Genomic DNA, 18,436 nt, shown 5'->3' on the forward strand with positions numbered 1-18,436 from the left:
TCGCGCTTTGGGAGGTTGTCAGGCCTTAAGGTGAATTGGAGTAAGACCTGCCTTTTCCTGTTAAGGGAGGCCATGCCCAGGCCGCAGCTGACCGGGGACATCGTTTGGGAGCACTCCTGCTTCACCTATCTGGGAGTCTGCATCTACCATGGGGCTGATAGCATGCTAGAAGGGAATATAGGGTGTTGCATACGGGCCCTGAAGGGCTGTATGGCATTCTGGGCGACCCTTCCCCTTTCGGTGCAGGGCAGGGCGGCGTTACTCAAAATGGTGGCTTTGCCTTGGCTGCTCTACTACTTTCGCACGCTGCCACTGTGGATTCCACAGAGGTTCTTCAAAGAGTTACGCACCCTCACAATGGATTTTCTGTGGGGCCACGGGAGGCGACGGGTGGCCCTGGATACGCTACAGAGGCCGAAGACGGAGGGGGGACTAGCAGTACCTAATTTCGAACTATATTATCTGGCGGCGCAGCTACAGATCCTTACACAGAATGTAGCGAAGGAGTTTAGAGGTCCTGTCCAGGCCAGAGGGGGGGGGTATACAGAGACATATCCTGTCCTATATTATTATGCAGCAGAAACTCGAGTTACGTAGCTTAACGCTAGAAGAACGGACCCTGCGTTTGTGTTGGAATAGGAGCCAGAAGCGGGCAGGGGTGGCTCACCCGTATGCCCCGGAAATCCCACTAGGTGTGCTGACGGCGCTGCCGCATGGTGGGGACTGGTCCCCGCTCATGGAATGGGAAGATTTGGGACTCCATATGGTGGGCGACTTATATGCTGATGGTGAATTACTACCATTCCGGAGGGTGCAGGAACTTTTTGGCCTCCCAGATGGTGGTTTCCTCCTACATGCGGCCGTTACAACGGCGATACGCAGACACTGGAGAACTGGACAGGCAGAGCCCAGCACGACCATGGCCTGCCAATACGTGGTAATGGCGGCGGGCACATTCAAGGCGATCACCTGCCTCCATTCCCGAATGCTGACTGAGGGCTTAGCACCACTTACGGTGTTGAAGTTGAAGTGGGAGGAGAGCATCGGGAAACCTATACCAGAGCCGACCTGGGGCCACATACTAAGAAGAACTTGGAAGGGGAGCAGAAATGCACGGTTCCAGCTGGTACATTTTTTTGTAGTGCATAGAGCCTACCTTACCCCGGGGAAAATTAAGAGGCACTTCCAGGTCCAGGGGGCTGCATGCCCTAGATGCCTGGCACCTGATGTAGAGCTGGACCACATGCTGTGGAGTTGTCCGATATTGGGGACCTACTGGTCGGAGGTAGGGGAGCTCCTTAGGGTAGTCACTGATCGACAAGTGGAATATGATATGGCAACCTGTTTGCTGCTTTGGTTTTCCCACCCGGCGAAAACGAAACTCACTAGTAAATTTATCGACCTGGGCCTCATTTTAGCACAAAGAGAAATCACTAGGCACTGGAAATTAAGGGAGGGTCGATCCAGTAGGAGGTGGACGAGTGAACTGCAGAAATGGGCCCATAGTGAAAGCACAATCAGTTTCAGCAGGCCACTCGGACGGCCGATGAGAAAATATGGAGATGGCAAGGGCATGGGAGGGGCTAGTGCAAGCACTGAAAGATTATCTGCTGGCGGATGCCGAAGGGGATGAGTGATCATTAGAAAGTTCCGTGAGGCACACTCAGGACTATTGACCCCCGGATCTCTTCTGAATTTAGATACATATGGATAGGAGGAGGCCCACACCAACAGCGACACAGAGGGGGGGAGGTGGGAGGGGGCATCGGGATTCTTCTAGAAGTGTAATTGCGGAGACGGATGACTGCGGGGATACAGAAAAGCAGATAATGGATCATTTAGTTGTCTGACAACGATGACTGTCTAGCATGTTTTCTTTCACCTATATTTCTCGGTCCTTGGCATCTTATAGCTGACGCCGCCCGACCTCAGGGTTGTGGGCTGAATGGCTGTGTAATGTTTCCAATATGCTCTGTTGATTGCAGCTACCAGATACAAATGTACCGAAATAACTGCCTGTATACCCCATGAATCTGCAATAAAAATATAGTTTACACAAAAAAAAAATCAAGTAGAGTGGCGTAGAGTAGAGTGTGGTGGCATTGAGTGGAGTTGCGTAGAGTAGCATAAAGCATCATAGAGTGGAGTGGAGTTGAGGGGCATACAGTAGAGTGGCATGGAGTGGCGTAGAGTAGAGTTGAATGGCGTAGAGTAGCATGGCATATATTAAAGTGCAGGAAAGTGGTACTGACTGGTGTGGCGTAGAGTGAGGATGAAATGGCATTGAATGGAATGGCATAGAGTAGAGTGGCATAGAACAGAGTGACGTACAGTGGTATAGAGTGGATGGGTGTAGAATAGAGTGAAGTGCTGTACAGTGAAGTTGGGTGACGTAGAGTAGAATAGCACAGAGTAGAGTGAATAAGAGTGGAGTGGATTAGCGTAGAGTATAGTGGCATACAGTAGAGTGGGGTAGAATAAAGTGAAGTGACTTAGAGTGGTGTACAGTGGAGTGATGTAGAGTGGAGTAGCTTAGAGTGAAGTGGCATAGTGTAGAGTGGCAATGAGTAGGGTGGGGTGGAATAGAGTGGCATTGAGTAGAGTAGCAGACAGTGCCATAGAGTGGCATGGAGTGGATATAGGGGTGTAGAGTGGCCTAGAGCAGAGTGTCATAGTGTGAAGTGTCCTAGAATGGACTAGACTGGCCTAGAGTGGAGAAAATGGTGTAGAGTGGAGTGGAATGGAGTAAAGTGGAGTGGCGTGGAGTGGAGTAGAGAGGCATAGAGTAGAGTGGTATTGAGGGGAGTGGTAATGAGTAGAGTGGCGTAGAGTGGCATTGTGTGACGTGGACTGGTGTAAAGTAGAGGGGAGTGGCGTAGAGTAGTTTGGTTGAGAGTGGAATGGAGAGGCATAGAGTGTTGTGGGGTAGAGTGGCATAGAATGAAGTTCACTGGCGTGGATTGGTGTAAAGTTTAATGTAGAGGAGTGGTGTAGAGTGGAGTAGCAGAGAGTAGAGTGTCATAGAGTAGTACAGATGTGGGTGTTGGATGTGGCATAACGGCCAGAGTTGCCAACTTTGGAGCTGGGTAACCAGGTTCGAGTCTCAGCGTTAGCTTAACATCCTGTGATTCTGGGCAAATCACTTAATATCCCGGTGCCTACCACAAACAAATGTGTCCTTGTGTAATATAACTGGTGCTCATGTAAAGCGTTCCACTACCTTCGGGTCGAGTTCGCACTTTATAAAACTGCTATAGTAACTATAGCTTGCCAAGAGACGGAAGGTAGGGTGAAAGCAACATAAATGAGAAGCTGTATGCCTTTGTTACATGGGAAAAGCACATTGCATGTCCACCAATAATACTGAAACACTTATCAAATAAAAAGAAATAGTGCATTGCAAAAATGTGAGGAAGAACAAAGACAAGGAAGAACACATGTACTTAGTTCATGCTCCAGAAAGTAGCTAACACAAAAAAGAAAGGTAAGCCTGCGGGATCTAAGCAAACAAAAAATTGCAGATGAGAGTGACAATGAAAACAACAAAATAGTATGCTCTGGGCGGCTTATATGCCCACTGAATTGCAAACAATTTGTTTCCAGCACAGCGGATGGGCTGTGTAGGCAAGACCTAAAAATGTGCCCTGGCATTGTAAATCCATGTGCTCATGAGTATATTTGGGTTACAACTGCATAGAATTAGGCAGGAGTAAGTTGAATGGAAGGAATGGGAAGTGGGATGTTGAAGGTGTGATTTGACTTTCAAGTTTGTGAACGCACACAAATTATCATGAATATTCACTAAAATACTGTTTGGCTCTTTCCCATACTGGAAATGATTAGAGATTCACTCCTTCGAAGAGCTAGAATACATTGCGATCTGTGTAGAAGTGGTAAGAGAACACCTCTATATTTAGGGTTTCTTCAAAGGGAAACATTTTTTCCCATGAAAAAAAAACGTGTGCAGCAAGGCTGCTTTTCCCAAGTGTGTGATTTTTCCTTGCATGAATTACACTACAATGTTGCAGCCTGTATCACCCCATGACCGCATGACCGCTCGAGGTCTTGGCCCTTACGCAAATACTGTGTGGCGTGTACTTTGTTTTACTCCCTAACAGCAATGGGCTTCACCGCATGGAGCCCTGCCGCACGCCACCACATTGGCAACGAGGCGAGTCTCACCTACGTCTCCACCGCAACTAGCGGGGATTCCAGCTCAGCTATGCTGTTCTCCGGCCCATGACCAGGGTGGCAGCCCCTGCGCTGTCAGGACACAACGATGTACGACTGGCGCCTCAGGCCCGGTGGTGCTTCGCCAAGTCCTCCCTGCACTGAAGACACCGGATAGTAGTAGCAGGAGGGCTGGACGGCCGACAAAGCGATCCACGAGCAGGTGCACTCACGGCATGGTCCAGGAGGCACCTTGCCAGCAGAGGAGCATCGCACTCAGCGGCCCGAGGTCAGTGCAAGGTCTTGACGAGCGCATGGACCTGAGACACCGCCCTGTGACTCGCACTCTATCGTCCCGCTCCAGCGTGCCCTTCCCTCTCTCACGGGCTGATCAGCACGCCTAAGGAGATACCAGGCACTGCGCTCCACAAGGTCACCTCACCCCCCCTCTTCGAGGATACCGCAAGGAGCGCCTCACATGGAAGGTAGTGTGGCTCACGTGCCACAGGGACACATAGTGAAAATTGGCACACAGGACAGGAAGAATACCTCAAACATAGAGTGAGAGAGAAAAAAAGACAGGGTCCAGGACCATTCCCAAGGAACACAAACACAAAAAAGAGGAAGGAAAAAAAAATACACTGGGGAAAGAAAATAAATATCTGGCACGCATATTTTTCTCAAGGCCACGACAAGACACCGGTTAAGTTGTGTGGCCCAGATCCTCACTCTCTGCCCTGACCACACAGAAGAGGGAGCACAGTGAAGGCCCCAGACGCATGGAAACACAGACCACAAGGAGCGAGTAGCCCACGCGCCCCATCTCGAAAACATGAGTGCACCAGCGCAGGCAGAACGCGCTGGCCCACAAGCAGCTGCCCCGCAGCCACAACAACAACCCCGACAGCTTCATGGCCATGCGGCAATGTCACCCCGCCCACCGTTCAGCGAGCTGGCGGTTCCCGTGACAGCGGCCTCTCGCTGTAGATCGTGGATTGACCAGCTAGACCACTACTCCACCGGCATGAGGGAGACAAACGGCACAGTCAAATGATCGTTGCTCATGTGCTATGGAGGAAGGGAACTGTACGATCCTGTTCAAAATGCTCCCGAACACTGGGGCCAATGATGATTATGACGCAGCTGTAGCGGCACTAAACTGACACTCTGACCTTCAAATCAGTCCAGATTTTGAACGGTTCAAGTCGGAGTCCATCAACATTTTCTATGCCCGATTACGAAAACTGGCCAGCTCATGCACATTCCCGGACCAACGAGACGAAGTACGGGCACAGATCGTACAAGGGTGCAGATCTTTGCTACTACGCCAGCTAATACTCAGAGAACCAGGGATGTTGCTCGACGAAATACTGGTACTGGCAAGGTCCCATGATCTCTCAAATGCATGGGCAGATGAGATGGAAGCGGCCCTAAACCGGTGCCCGGCCTCGTCGGGTCACTTCGACTACTGGCAGTCAAGGAAGAGAGGGTAGACGCCATTCAAAGACGCCCTATGGCACCACGTGCAAACCCAAAGATACCCACGAGGGGAACCTGTGGAAACTGTGGCAATGAGCACCCATCAACAAGCCCATGCTTCGCAAAAGGTAAGACCCGCTCTCGGTGTGGCAAGATAAACCATTTCACCAAAGTGTGCAGGAGCGGAAGGTCACAAACAAACACCACTGGACAACGAGGAGTGTCAGCGGCTGTCTGACAGCTATCCCTAGATGACCCACTGGAACAGGCAGACGCCACCCCACCGGGCCTGGGCTATGGCTTAGGAGTGGATGATGACGATGTGTTTGTGGTGTCATGTGTGAGCTGCGACGGTTCGCACAACAGATCGCCTCCTATGTGCTTGATACTCGTAGCAGGATCCACCATTCAAGCACTCAATGATACGGGAGCCTCCGACAATTTCACGGACAGTGCACAATATGAATGCCTCTCAACACGGCCGCCGTTGTCGCCTTCCAGAGCGAAGATCTATACATACGTAGGGACCAAACCGCTCTCCCTGAGAGGGGTGATTGAGGTAGAAGTAGCCAGCAAAGAGCCCTGCATCCCCACCAGATTTCATGTCACAGAAGGAAAGAGAGGCACTTTCCTCAGCTGCCATACGGCTGAAGACTTGGAACTGGTCTTCTTCGCAAACCAAGTCCACAACCTACACACAGACACCATCCTGCAAGAGTTCCACATGCTAATCGAAGGCCTCGGACGGCTTAAAGGAAAACAATTCAAGCTACACATCGACTCATCAGTCAAGCCGACTGCATTGAGGCATCAGAGAGTGCCCTTCCATTTACGCCTGCAGGTTGAGGGAGAGGTACGGAAGCTGGAACAACTGGGAGTCATAGAAAAGGTCTCTGGCCCCACACCATGGGTGTCTCCTTTGGTCGTCGCCCCCAAGCCAAAACAACCAGGGGCAATCCAGCTGTACATCGATATGTGCCTCCCCACCCAGGCAGTGAAGAGAGAGCGACACCTAAGGCCCATAAAGTACGATATTGTGGCGGACTTAAATAGAGCAAAATAGTTCTCCAAATTCGACTTAAATGCCGGATACCACCCGCTCGAGCTTACCCCGGAGAGCAGATACATAACCACTTTCTCCACGCACATGGGGCTAAGGAGTTACAAATGGCTGATCTTCGGGGTGTCGTTTGCTGCTGAAGTGTTCCAGAACGCCATTCGCGAAACACTCTCAGGTCTACAAAGAGTCATTAACCTTAGTGACGACATTCTCATATTCTCAAAGACCCTTGAGGAACACCACATGCACCTGAGAAGCACTATCCTGCACCTTGCGGACAGCGACCTTACCCTCCACCGGGCGAAATGCTCATTCTACAAGGAATCGGGGGAATTCTTCGGGTACATCTTCTCCCAGGAAGGACTACAGGTCGATCCAAAGAAGATTGTCGCCATCCGCTCAGCACCAGTGCCCACATCCCCGACTGAGGTCCACAGTTACCTGGGGATGGCCATGTACTGCCGCCATTTCATCCCGAACTTGGTATCTCTATTGGAACTCCTATGAATTCTCACGAAGAGCGGAGTAGCTTGGAACTAGACAATCGAAGCCAACGTGTTGTTTCAAGCCATCAAGGAAGGTCTCATGGACAAGACCATGATGGCATATTTCCACCCTAGCCGCCGCACGTAAGTGGTTGTTAACACTAGCCCTGTCGGACTGGGGGCCATTCTTCTACAAGAAACAGCTAGCAGGGAGTGGTTCCCCGTGGCTTACGCCAGCAAGCACTGACAGAGACGGGAGCACGGTGCCCAGATAGAGATTATTAAGTGGGCATGCCACCCCTTCAACCTCTACCTCTATGGGCGCGACTTCAGAGTGGTGATGGATCACAAACCGTTGATCCCCCTATTCACAGGAACGGCACGGCTGGCTCAGCTGAGAATTGAAAAGTGGGCACTGCCGCTTCAAGCATATTGTTTTGAAGTGGTGTTCTGCCTAGGGATTAACAACCCTGCGGATTTCTTGTCATGGGACCCCATCCCGGCAAGACCCTTGGCACCATCTACTGAGGAGGAAAACACTGAAGAACTTGTGTGGATGATATCGCAGGAAGCATGCCCCAAAGCCCTAACCCTGGAAGATATAGGAGCACAACGACTTTTGATGGAAGTCTGACCAAGGTGAAGGAAGCACTGGCTGACCAGAAGTGGCAGCATTTCTTAGATGGGCCCCGGGCACTGAGCGAGGAAGAGTAAATGACACGACAACATCTATGGAGGGCTCGAAGTGAGCTCAGTGAAGTCCCCCATGGGATAGTGCTAAGAGGCACCACCATCTTGGTACCGAGTCTACAGCAAAGAGTAGTCAACCTTGCACATGTGCGACACCAGGGAATAGCCAAAACGAAAGCCCCCCTCCGCAGCAAAGTGTGGTTTCCGGGATGGACACCATGGTTGATGATACCATCCGAACATGTCTCTCCTGCCCCATTACCAGCAGTGACCCAGCGCCTCACCCCATCCTCCCTGAAGAGCCATGCCTGGACCCGTGGTCACAGGAAAACATTGACTTTGTGTCCTTCTTTGATGGACGGAGCATGATCGTCCTAATAGACTCTCATTCAAAATTCCCAGTTATATCTTCCACGGCGTTCCCGCAAGTTAAGGCCACCGTCGACCGGACCTTCGCATTGATGGGCTTCCCGGAAGAACTACGGTCAGACAATGGACTGCCCTTCCAAGGAAAGGACTTCCAGGACTATCTGGTGGCCCATGCAGTCTGACACCGCAAGATAACGCCACAGTGGCTGCAGGCCAAAGGGGAGGTAGAGCGTTTTATGAGAAAACTAAACAGGGCCATGAGGATCGGGTGGAAAGAAGTGAAGAGGCGGAAGAATGTTTACAGCGGTTTTTGAACGCGTACCACCAGACTCCACACTGCATGACCCGGTGCGCTCCATCGCACTTACTGTTCCAGCGAGCCCCTCGAGGCAGCATACCGACAGACCCTACCTGGTATATTGGTGAGCTTTACCGTAAAGCCACGCAGGCCAGGAGGACGGCCACAAATCTGCAGGCAAGCAGGACAAGAAGAGTGCAGGTGACCAGCATACATGTGCGTGACAGCGTGATCATCAAGGATCGGCACCCCGGCTAGAAGTTCCAAACACTATATGAGCCTGACGTGTGGGATGTCACGGATGTGCAAGGGGCTATGGTGTCAGCAAGCAGAGGCTCGTGCACGCAGAATATATCATGGTTCAAGAAGATCTGCGGATCCCAACCAGCCGGAGAAGGAGACTCTGAGCAGGACACGCTAGAGAAAGCAGCTGTGTCACCATCACACGCTCCAAGGGTGGATGGTGTTTCATTACAGACAGAAAGAATGGGAAGACCAGTCCCGCAGGAGGATCTAGCTTGCTCCACTCAGAGACTCTTATCTCCTCCCAATAGCCAGGGCAGGGCCAAGTTCCAGCTCCCGGAGTCAGACGTATAGTCTACGGCTGAACCCTGCCCCGAGGCTCCAAGACTTTGTGTGTTGCATGCTGTGAGAAGTATCACAGAGCACAGTGGTAGGTAAAGAAAAGGAGGTATGTAGTGACGGAGCCACCCAGCACGAACACTACAATGTTGCAGCCTGTATCACCCCAGAGGGCGGGCTCGCCCGAGGAGATAAATAAACGGGTGCATGACCGCTCAAGGTCTTGGCCCTTATGCAAATACTGTGTGGCGTGTACTGTATGTTTTTCTCCCTAACAGCCATAGGCCTCACTGCGTGGCGCCTGCCGCATGCCACCCTCCCCACCCCACAAACCACTTTCTTTCCGATCAGCAGAAATCCCTAATAACTTAAAGAAGCCCCAGCTTTTAATACTGCCACAAGACTAAACAAATGGTACAAATGTGCTTTACAAATGCTGGTGTAGAGCTATCTTCTTGAAAGAATTTAGACGAAAAGAATAATTTTATTTTCTATTATCAATTTACATTTATAGGCAGTTGTCTCTTAGATAAGTGCAGTAGCCCAAATGTGTTTTTAGGAGCACTTCTTAGTTCCAGGGTTTCGGAACATCAAGGTTGTCTAGCCTTTATTTCTGTTCATGCACCCTTATTTCACCACCCATGTGTTTCTCTCTGTTTCCCGCTCTAACAAGTTCTTTCTGATCCCTGTTTTAACTCTTTGTCACTCTCTTCCTATCTGTCTGCTCCCTATTCTTTCCCCTTTTTCTGCCTTTCTTTATCGTGCTCCGGGGAATAGGCTCATGTTGAAAAAAAGATCAGAAAAAGAGACCTGGTGTCGACCACCTGCAAGCACCAGCACAAATTAAGCACCCACAAAAGAGGATAGCTTAATTTCCTCTTGTTAGAAGACAAAGTACAGGAGGATACCTACAGCATTTGTAGCTAAAACGCATGTGACCAGATGTAACTCAAATCAAGAGATTTGATATCAACGCAACCCATATCCTTTTGACATGACTACAGCTATAACATTTACAAGTTGTTGTATATCGTAATATGAACTACAAATATATTGTGCTGAAAAAAATATAGTTGCAAAAATGATTTTTGTTTAGCATTTTTTATCCCCAATTAATAACCAAAAACAATGAAAAAAATAAAAGTATATTTTCCATTACTTAGCAGCTGAAGCTTTTCCACCTTTAGTGCTGAGCCATTTTTTTTAAGTTTGGGGCACTATATGTGTAGGCCTTTATAACTTTTTTTCACAAAAGTTATTCAAGCCAATTTGTGTACATTTTCCCCACATGTTGTGAATTCTAAAGGTGTCCAGGATTTGTGGATTTCTTTGTCGGAAACAGAAAAATGAAAAAAAGGACAATTTTGTTTTTTGTTGAAAAAAATAGGGAAAAAGTGCAGGGCCAGAAAGTGTATTTTTTCATTAAACGTGGCATCAACAAAAGATTAGCAGTGTAAAGGTTACCATCTTGCCACATTCACAGTTTTTGCATTTTTCGAACCGGTAGTTATTTTTTCCAGTTTCAACCTCTTTGCAGTTTGCGGTGAAATTAAGTGTGAAAACCATGGAAAACCCCAAAAAGTTATACATTTATAAAAACTAGACACAATTCCAAATTCACCAAGGGGTAATTTCCGCAAATTGCTCATGGTTTTTCAAAATAAACTAATTGTTGAAATCAAAACAATTAAACTAAGTAGGACAAATAGCAATTTTCTTTCGTAAGTGCAATATTTTCATCTGTAGTTGTTTTCCCTGATGGCCGATTTACAAGAGTACCATACCGTTATAGCTGTAGACTGTTTTGGTTGCTGGAATAAATAGTGTTTGTTTGTTCTCCAAAAACACCTAATACCCAACCAGACAACTGAGCTGCAGCTTGTAATGATTTTTCACGGTGTACCGACCGTGCAATATTTCATATGGTAAAATCTAATCTATAAAAATGGGTATAGAGGAAACCAATGTATTTTCAAAATGCAAGCAAGATGCAGTGTTTAGGAGTAGTGCGTAGTTGTGTAACCCTGAATTTGGGGTTAACCAGACTATCATGTGATTCAGATGGCATTTTTCAAAATGTGTAATGTTTTCTTTATTGCATTCTGCCTTACATTTGGAAGCCAGAAATTGAGATAAATCCAATTGGTAATAACAAATGTACCACTATTCTGTATTCCCCACTTCTCTTAATAAACTGTACCACACTTGTGTTACTAGGTTTATTATCCGTGACACGATAGACACCAAATGTTGATGTGAGGAAAGTGTGAGATTTTAGCCAAACTTTGAGGTCTGCAGGGCATTCTGGGTAAGAAACCGTAATGGGATCCTTACACGTCACACCACTGTGAGTTTCCAGTTTTTAGAAACATGTGGGTTTAGTAGGTTTCCCTGAGTTGCGTCTGATCCCGGCCCCAACTACCCCAGCTACCCACATCACCAATGTGAATTAAATTTGATGGGGAAATGCCATTTTTTCTGTGTCGCATTTTGGGACTTTTTTGCGGCTGGGTTCTAAGCCCGGTTACGCAAGTGGGATACAGTTGTTATCAGGAGAAATGTGGGAACACTAGGTGTTAGGAATGTTGTGGATCAATGCAGATTTCAGAACTTTCCCTCGCAGGAATGTAAGGAAAATTTGAATTAAGCCAAAGTTAAGGTTTGTAAGGCTTGTTAGGTAAGAAAATGTAGTGGGAGTCACACCACCCTGAACTCGCCTTGGTATCTAGTTTTCAGAAATGTCTGGGTTTTCCCTGGGTGCCAGCTGAGTCTGGGTCCAAATAACACAGGTGCCAACATGGCTGGGTGATTTTGATGGGGCCTTTGATGGGCTATAGGCCCAGCCAAAGAAGTAGATTACCATTCTTATCAAGAGAAGTGAGGAAATTCTGGGTGGTAAGATTTTTCTGGATTACTGCAGATTCCAGAACTTTCCCTTACTGAAACATTATGGAAAATGTATGATTTTAGCAAAAAGTTGTGATTTACAGGGGGTGGGTATGAAAACGTAATGAGATCCATTCAGGTCACACCAACATGAGCTCCTCTGGGTGTCTAGTTTTTAGAAGGTATTGGGTCTGATAGGTTTCCCTGGGTGTCAAATGAGCCCAACTAGTGCAGCCATTCTGCATGGGAAGTGAGAGAAAATTTGAATTTACCTCCAGTATGCCGGGCCAAATGTCAAAACTACTCTGAAAGGAGGGGGCAAATTGGGAGTACCACTCTAATCTGCCAGCCGGGGAGAGGGGGCAGAAAGATGGTTCTGTGGTGGGGTCACAACCCTATTCCTGGATGGGCTATCCCACCTTACTTTATTTCTTAGGCGGTTGAGGCAATTATTGTGCATAAAGCTATTTGTGCCAAACAATTACAATCTTGCATTTACACCATAGATTGTGAATATTTTATGTTAAAAATGCATTTTGCAAACTTTGTTAATAACATTAATATCATACTTGTTTTTATTGTTGAAACATGGATTGCAAAAATGTTAATAAAGTATAAAAAATAAACATTCCTTTTTATATGCTATTCCTATGCCATATGTTAAATACAAAAATATTTCAGTATAATATTAAAATACATTACTAATTACATGTAAAAAAAATATACTTTGTTTAATTGTATAGCTAAATCCTATTTAATGTTAAATATTTTTCAATTATTTTGGGGAGATTAAAATATACTTTTACATGAAGGACCCCACACACTCGCTTATATTAAATAGCATATCATTTTGTGGTTAGCTTTTAGTATTTTAAATCCAATGTAAATGCAAAATCTTTACATATTTTTAACAAAATCACACAAAGACTATGGAGACTGTATTTATTAAAGCGGGTCAGAATAACTTTTAGAAATCCAATCATACTTACATTGTCTAAAGTGTATATATATTTGGATGGGTGTTAGATTTAGTATTCTAAGTCCAATCCCACTTATAGTGGAAAAGGTGCATATATCTAGGGGCTTTGTGGAGTTGGATTTACTATTCTAACTTCAATCTCACTTACAAAGGGCAAAGAGTATATGTGGAGGTCAGATTCACTATTCTAAATTGAATATAACTTACATTTTGAATGTATATATTTCTGAGTGGGGCAAATTTACAATTCAAAATCCAATTCCACTGACGTTGGGAAAGTGTGCACATTTTGGGGCAGGGTGGATTTACTATTCTTACTCCAATCCCACTTACATTGGAAAAATATTGGTTGGAGAGGGTCAGATATACTATTCTAACTCTAATCCCACTTACTTTCGGGTTGCAGGATGGAGGCTATAGCAAAATTATCTAGGGAGGGTTATTAGTTAGATAAATCATTGCAAGACAAATATAGTTGGTTTATTTAATCAACAGTGTAGCTACCACTACTGCTAAGGCCTTAAACCCAAATGTACAAAGTTCTGTTGTTACAAGAGAATGCCATTGTGAGAAAGGGGGTTCTGACCCATAAACCAGTTTTTTTCTTTTGGACCGCCTGGTCTGCTGCGAATGACTCTTCCTAATGAACGCTTGAGATGTACCCGACATTGCTCACCTTTTAAAATAAAGACTGCTATTGTACAGCTCTGTTAAACACCTCTGGACGGTGACACCTCACCACAGGTGAATATGCATGTTCACATGTGTAAAGGTTTAGCGAGACAAGCTATTGTAAGACTCAGCCTTGTATCTGTGCATGGTTAGTCCTGTCACAGATGAGATCCAAAATAAATTGGTTGTGGGCTACTTCAACACTGAAGTTTAACTTGGAACCCAAACAGAAGTATCCCATTTCTTTTCGGCTGAAGCACAAATCTGTACTGTTTTATCTGTTTTTACACTTTGGGTAAAAGATACCTAAAAATACAAGTTTTGATCGGCATTACATAGGAAAGTCTTTGAACTGCATTTTCTATGTTTTGCTGAGTCTTGAACATATATTTAGTGGCCCTATATGCATTTTTTTAAAAAGTTTTATCGAAGCACCATAATAAACATACATTTGATACTTGAGGATTAATTTCTTAATCATAATACAACACAAATTCATTTAAACCAACAGGGGAGAGTAGCTCCCACCCAACAAAGAATCCCATATATCTTAACGGGAGGGCACAAATTCATCTTTGTTTCAGGTATCCATCATAGTTCATTATCGGATAACCTTTTTTACACACAAAAAACAGAACAATGACCAATCACCTTGCTAAATTAATTCCAGATCTACTATCATTCACAGCCTCCTTCCATCTGTAAATAGGTGCCCAGATGCGTCTGCCAAGATTTTTTCCTCTCTTGCCCTTCCTCTCATAAATCCCTTTCTCTAAGTTATATATAGCTAGCAATTTGGCGAGCCACTGCTGGAAGACTGGGGCTGACTGATCCAGCCAGGCAGAGGCGCTACAGATACGTAGAGCAGCCATGGCAAGAAACAGAAAGTAGCAACTTGAGTTTTGCCTTCCCCTGTTTGGATCCCCACGAGCATTAGAGCCGTATCAAGAGAAACTTCTACGTTGAAAGTTTGATCCATAAATATTTCAATCGCGCTTATCAGATTGAACAGTCACGGACAGGTCGAGAACATGTGAATTAGATCAGCATCTTGGCTACCGCAGCCTGGGCATGTAATTCCTTCCTGTACCCCCCACTGCGCTATCCTAGCTGGCGTACGGTACAGTGAGAAAAGTGTTCTGGTCTATACCAAGCTTATCAGCCCACTTGTTCCCATGCTTGTCCAGATTGTCCTGCTTAAGTAATTGCAATTCTGAATAGATCTTCTTAATAGTGCACTTCTCGCCGGCTCTTAAAACATCTATGATTACGACTTTCTGAAAGCCACTCGGCACGCCCTTTTTCCCTCTAAAAAACTTTGCAACTGAAGATATTAAAAAAAATGACTTGTACTAACGTCGTAATCGTGTTGGATATCGCAAAACGCTCGGATCCCCTCTGGACCCATTAGATCCCCAAACTGCCAGAGCCCCCTACCCTCCCATTCCAACATTATTGTATCAGAAATATCAGGAAGCATGGGGTTTCTATATAGCTGAGTGTAGAAGTTGAATCGACGCACACCAACTTTCTTTTTAAATGCAGCCCAGATCTTATAAGTGGCCATCAAGGTCTTAAATTTCGTTCTTTTAAAATAGCTTGGCTCGCTAAATTTCAGAAAGCAGTTCACCGCCCCTTCTCCTACCAGTAATTTATATATATCTGGTGACCCTATGTTGTTCCAGGGACCACCAGCACCCCAGCCAAATAACCCACGCATATATTGTAATGCCGAAGCCCAATAATACATCTTGAAGTCTGGAACTGCCCAGCCCCCTCTTTCCCTTGACAGTGACATATACCTCATAGCCCGTCTTGTTTTTCCGTGAGCCCAAATAAACCTATTCACCATGTGCTCAAGCATCACAAACCAGTGCCTCTCAAACTCTAATGGTATAGCCCTAAAAAGATAGAGTACTTTAGGGAGAAAGACCATCTTAACCCCATTGCTGCGTCCCACCACTGACATATGAAGATTATGCAATCTATCAAAATCTTTTTTAGCCTTTCCTATTACCGGTTCCATATTTCTTTCGACTAATTTCCCTAGATCAGGAGTAAGATTGATACCTAAGTAAACAGCTGAGTCAACCACCCACACATCCTCCAAGTTAACCCCCTTGTTTTTGACAATCAGCGTCTTCTTCCTGTTTAATGCGTACCCAGAAACCAAACCAAAGGCTTGAGCCTCTCTCTTTATTGCAGCAATGGTATCTTGAGGATATGGGGTAACCACAGCACCATCATCGTCATAGACCAATGTTTTTGTTTCCAGCCCCTGAAAGCGCATAGGGCTAATGCTGTTCCTAGCATCCAATTTCCTAATCAGAGGACCAATATACAAAGAGAAGAGGAGAAGGGAACACGGGCAACCCTGTCTTGTGCCTCGGTTAATTGTCAGCTGCGCCATATACCCCCCATTCAATCTTAGCCGAGCCTTTGGTGCCTTCTATATCGCCTGGATATACTTACTCCTAATAACATGCCATCAAATGCTTTCTCAGCATCTATAAGTATTACAGCCATAGGGTCCCCTGAGACTTCCGCTGCATTAAACAGAGTTATGACTCTGCGAATGTGTTTTGTAGTTCCCCTCCCAGGGAGACACCCATGCTGGCTGGGGTGAACTATCTTCCCAATTATTTGGTTTAGGCGGGTCACCAGGACCTTTAAAAAGATTTTTGCATCACTGTTCATGAGTGTAATTGGACTATATGATCTCGGTTACCTAGAGGGCTTACCCTTCTTTAAAAATACTATGATATCATCCCCGGCCCATGACTCGGGGATTGAGTGCCCTTGCTGTGCTTGATAAATTATAGCCACCAGATCCAGCCTGATTACCTCAAGGAAAGTTTTATAAAACCCAAAAGGGATCTGATCCGGTCCGGCAGCTTTCCCTGACAGGAGGCTCCCTAATGCGCTGTATATCTCATCCTGGGTCAATGCAGTTTTAAGTGCCTCCCTATCTTCAGAATCAATACCTTGCACCGAAGTTCCGTTTAGATATCCTTGAATTAGGCACTGCTTCTTTCGTTGTTCCTCACTATAAAGATCTTCATAAAATTGGCGAAAAACGTCCTGAATCCCAGGTGACCCCTCTATTATATTCCCACTTCTGTCTGTAATATCCAGAATCTCCCCAGACGAGCTCTTTTGTCTAAGTCGTACAACCAGGGTGTGCCCCACCCGCTCGCTAAGCTCATAGCAGTGTTCCCTTCTGACCATAAATTTTTCTGCTGCCTTAATCGCCGTAATATTCCCAATTTCTGCCTTTACTAGTGCCAGTTTAAGTAGTATATCATCCAATACTTTGCTCATCCGTATAGCGACTGCAAGCTCCTCCTCTACATATGACAGTACCTTACAGAGTGTTTTCTCCCAAAGACCCTCCTTCTACTGACGGAACAGGCTGTAACTCAATGTCTCTCCTCTGACCCCAGCTTTAAACGAATCTCAGACCATCCCCGGACTGGCACTCTCTCTATTAATCTCCCAGAACCCATTGATCCATTCGTTCATATGAAGCACATATTCCGGATCCTTTAGAAGCCCTCTTTCAAAGGTCCATACCTTCTCCTGTCTTTCCCCCCTACGAAAGTAACTGTTAAAACTAAAGGGTTGTGGTCTGTAATAATCCGAGGATTTTCTCAATTCTACACCTCTGGGTTAGCAAATAAGATACAAAAAATAATCAAGTCTAGTGACTATCTTATGGTGTGCTGAAAAAAACTTACTACCAGAATCGCCGGATTTAGCCGTGCCCACGCATCAGTAAGTGCATTAATCTGAGCCAGATTAGTAAGTGCTCCATAAACTCTTCTCTTTTGCCCCGCATAACTATATGCATTTGTTTATATATTTAAAAACTGGAATATTTCGCACAGACAGCATTAAAAAGATTCAGGTCAATTACTCTTCTGGCAAGCGTGCCCTTAATCAATAGTAACATTTGAGTCATTAGCCTTCTCCTAGGAGGGAAATGTGTGGGAGAGAAAACTTTATAAGGTGAATAGGTGCATCTCTCATGCTAGCCTGGGCAGGGTTTTCAAACAGAGACAGAGAGAGGACAGGCAGACCTCTGGCATCACCAGGAGTTTCCTTTCAGGTTTTGAGAGGAAGCAACAGACCTGGGAGAGTAGAACATGGCTCCGAAGGGAGAAATGTATCCAAGCCCTGGTTAAATCTTCAGATTTAAATACTCCCAGAAAGTTGTGAAAGAGGGTGGGGTACAAGGGAAGAGACTTTGAGAAGAGTGACACCATTGAAGAGCAATGTTAAGTCGAGTGGAGGTCCTAACTCTGGACTTTAATCCTTACGAATTTCGTTTTGCCCACGCAGGTCCCCATCAACGAAATTAGCCCCCAGCACGGCAGCACACACAACTGCTTGGTAGCCAGTCCGGCCCTGGGGGCAAAGCGCTATTAAAATCCTTTAACAGAAAATCTATCCAAACTTTTAGAGACAGGGAGACCCTAAACAAGAACTCCTGGCACTTGTAGTAAGCCACCAGGAACAAGCTGCAAGTTTCCCATCTAAATTGGCCCAATGGAGCCTGCGTTATCATAAGAAATATTTACCCCTCACACATGGTGCTGGAAGAACTCGCAGTGCATGCCTGCAACACAGAAGCTTCTGCTGCTGTGTCGGACTCCGGGAGAGGTCTCTCTGTCACCCTTGAGGAACCTCTAGCCTGTTGGTCCGTTCCCCTGAGGGCATCAGCAAGAAGAAGAGCAGTCTAATTGAAAAAAAAAACTTTTTAAAGA

The sequence above is a fragment of the Lissotriton helveticus genome, chromosome 8 (genome assembly GCF_964261635.1).
Source record: "Lissotriton helveticus chromosome 8, aLisHel1.1, whole genome shotgun sequence".
NCBI lineage: Eukaryota > Metazoa > Chordata > Amphibia > Caudata > Salamandridae > Lissotriton > Lissotriton helveticus.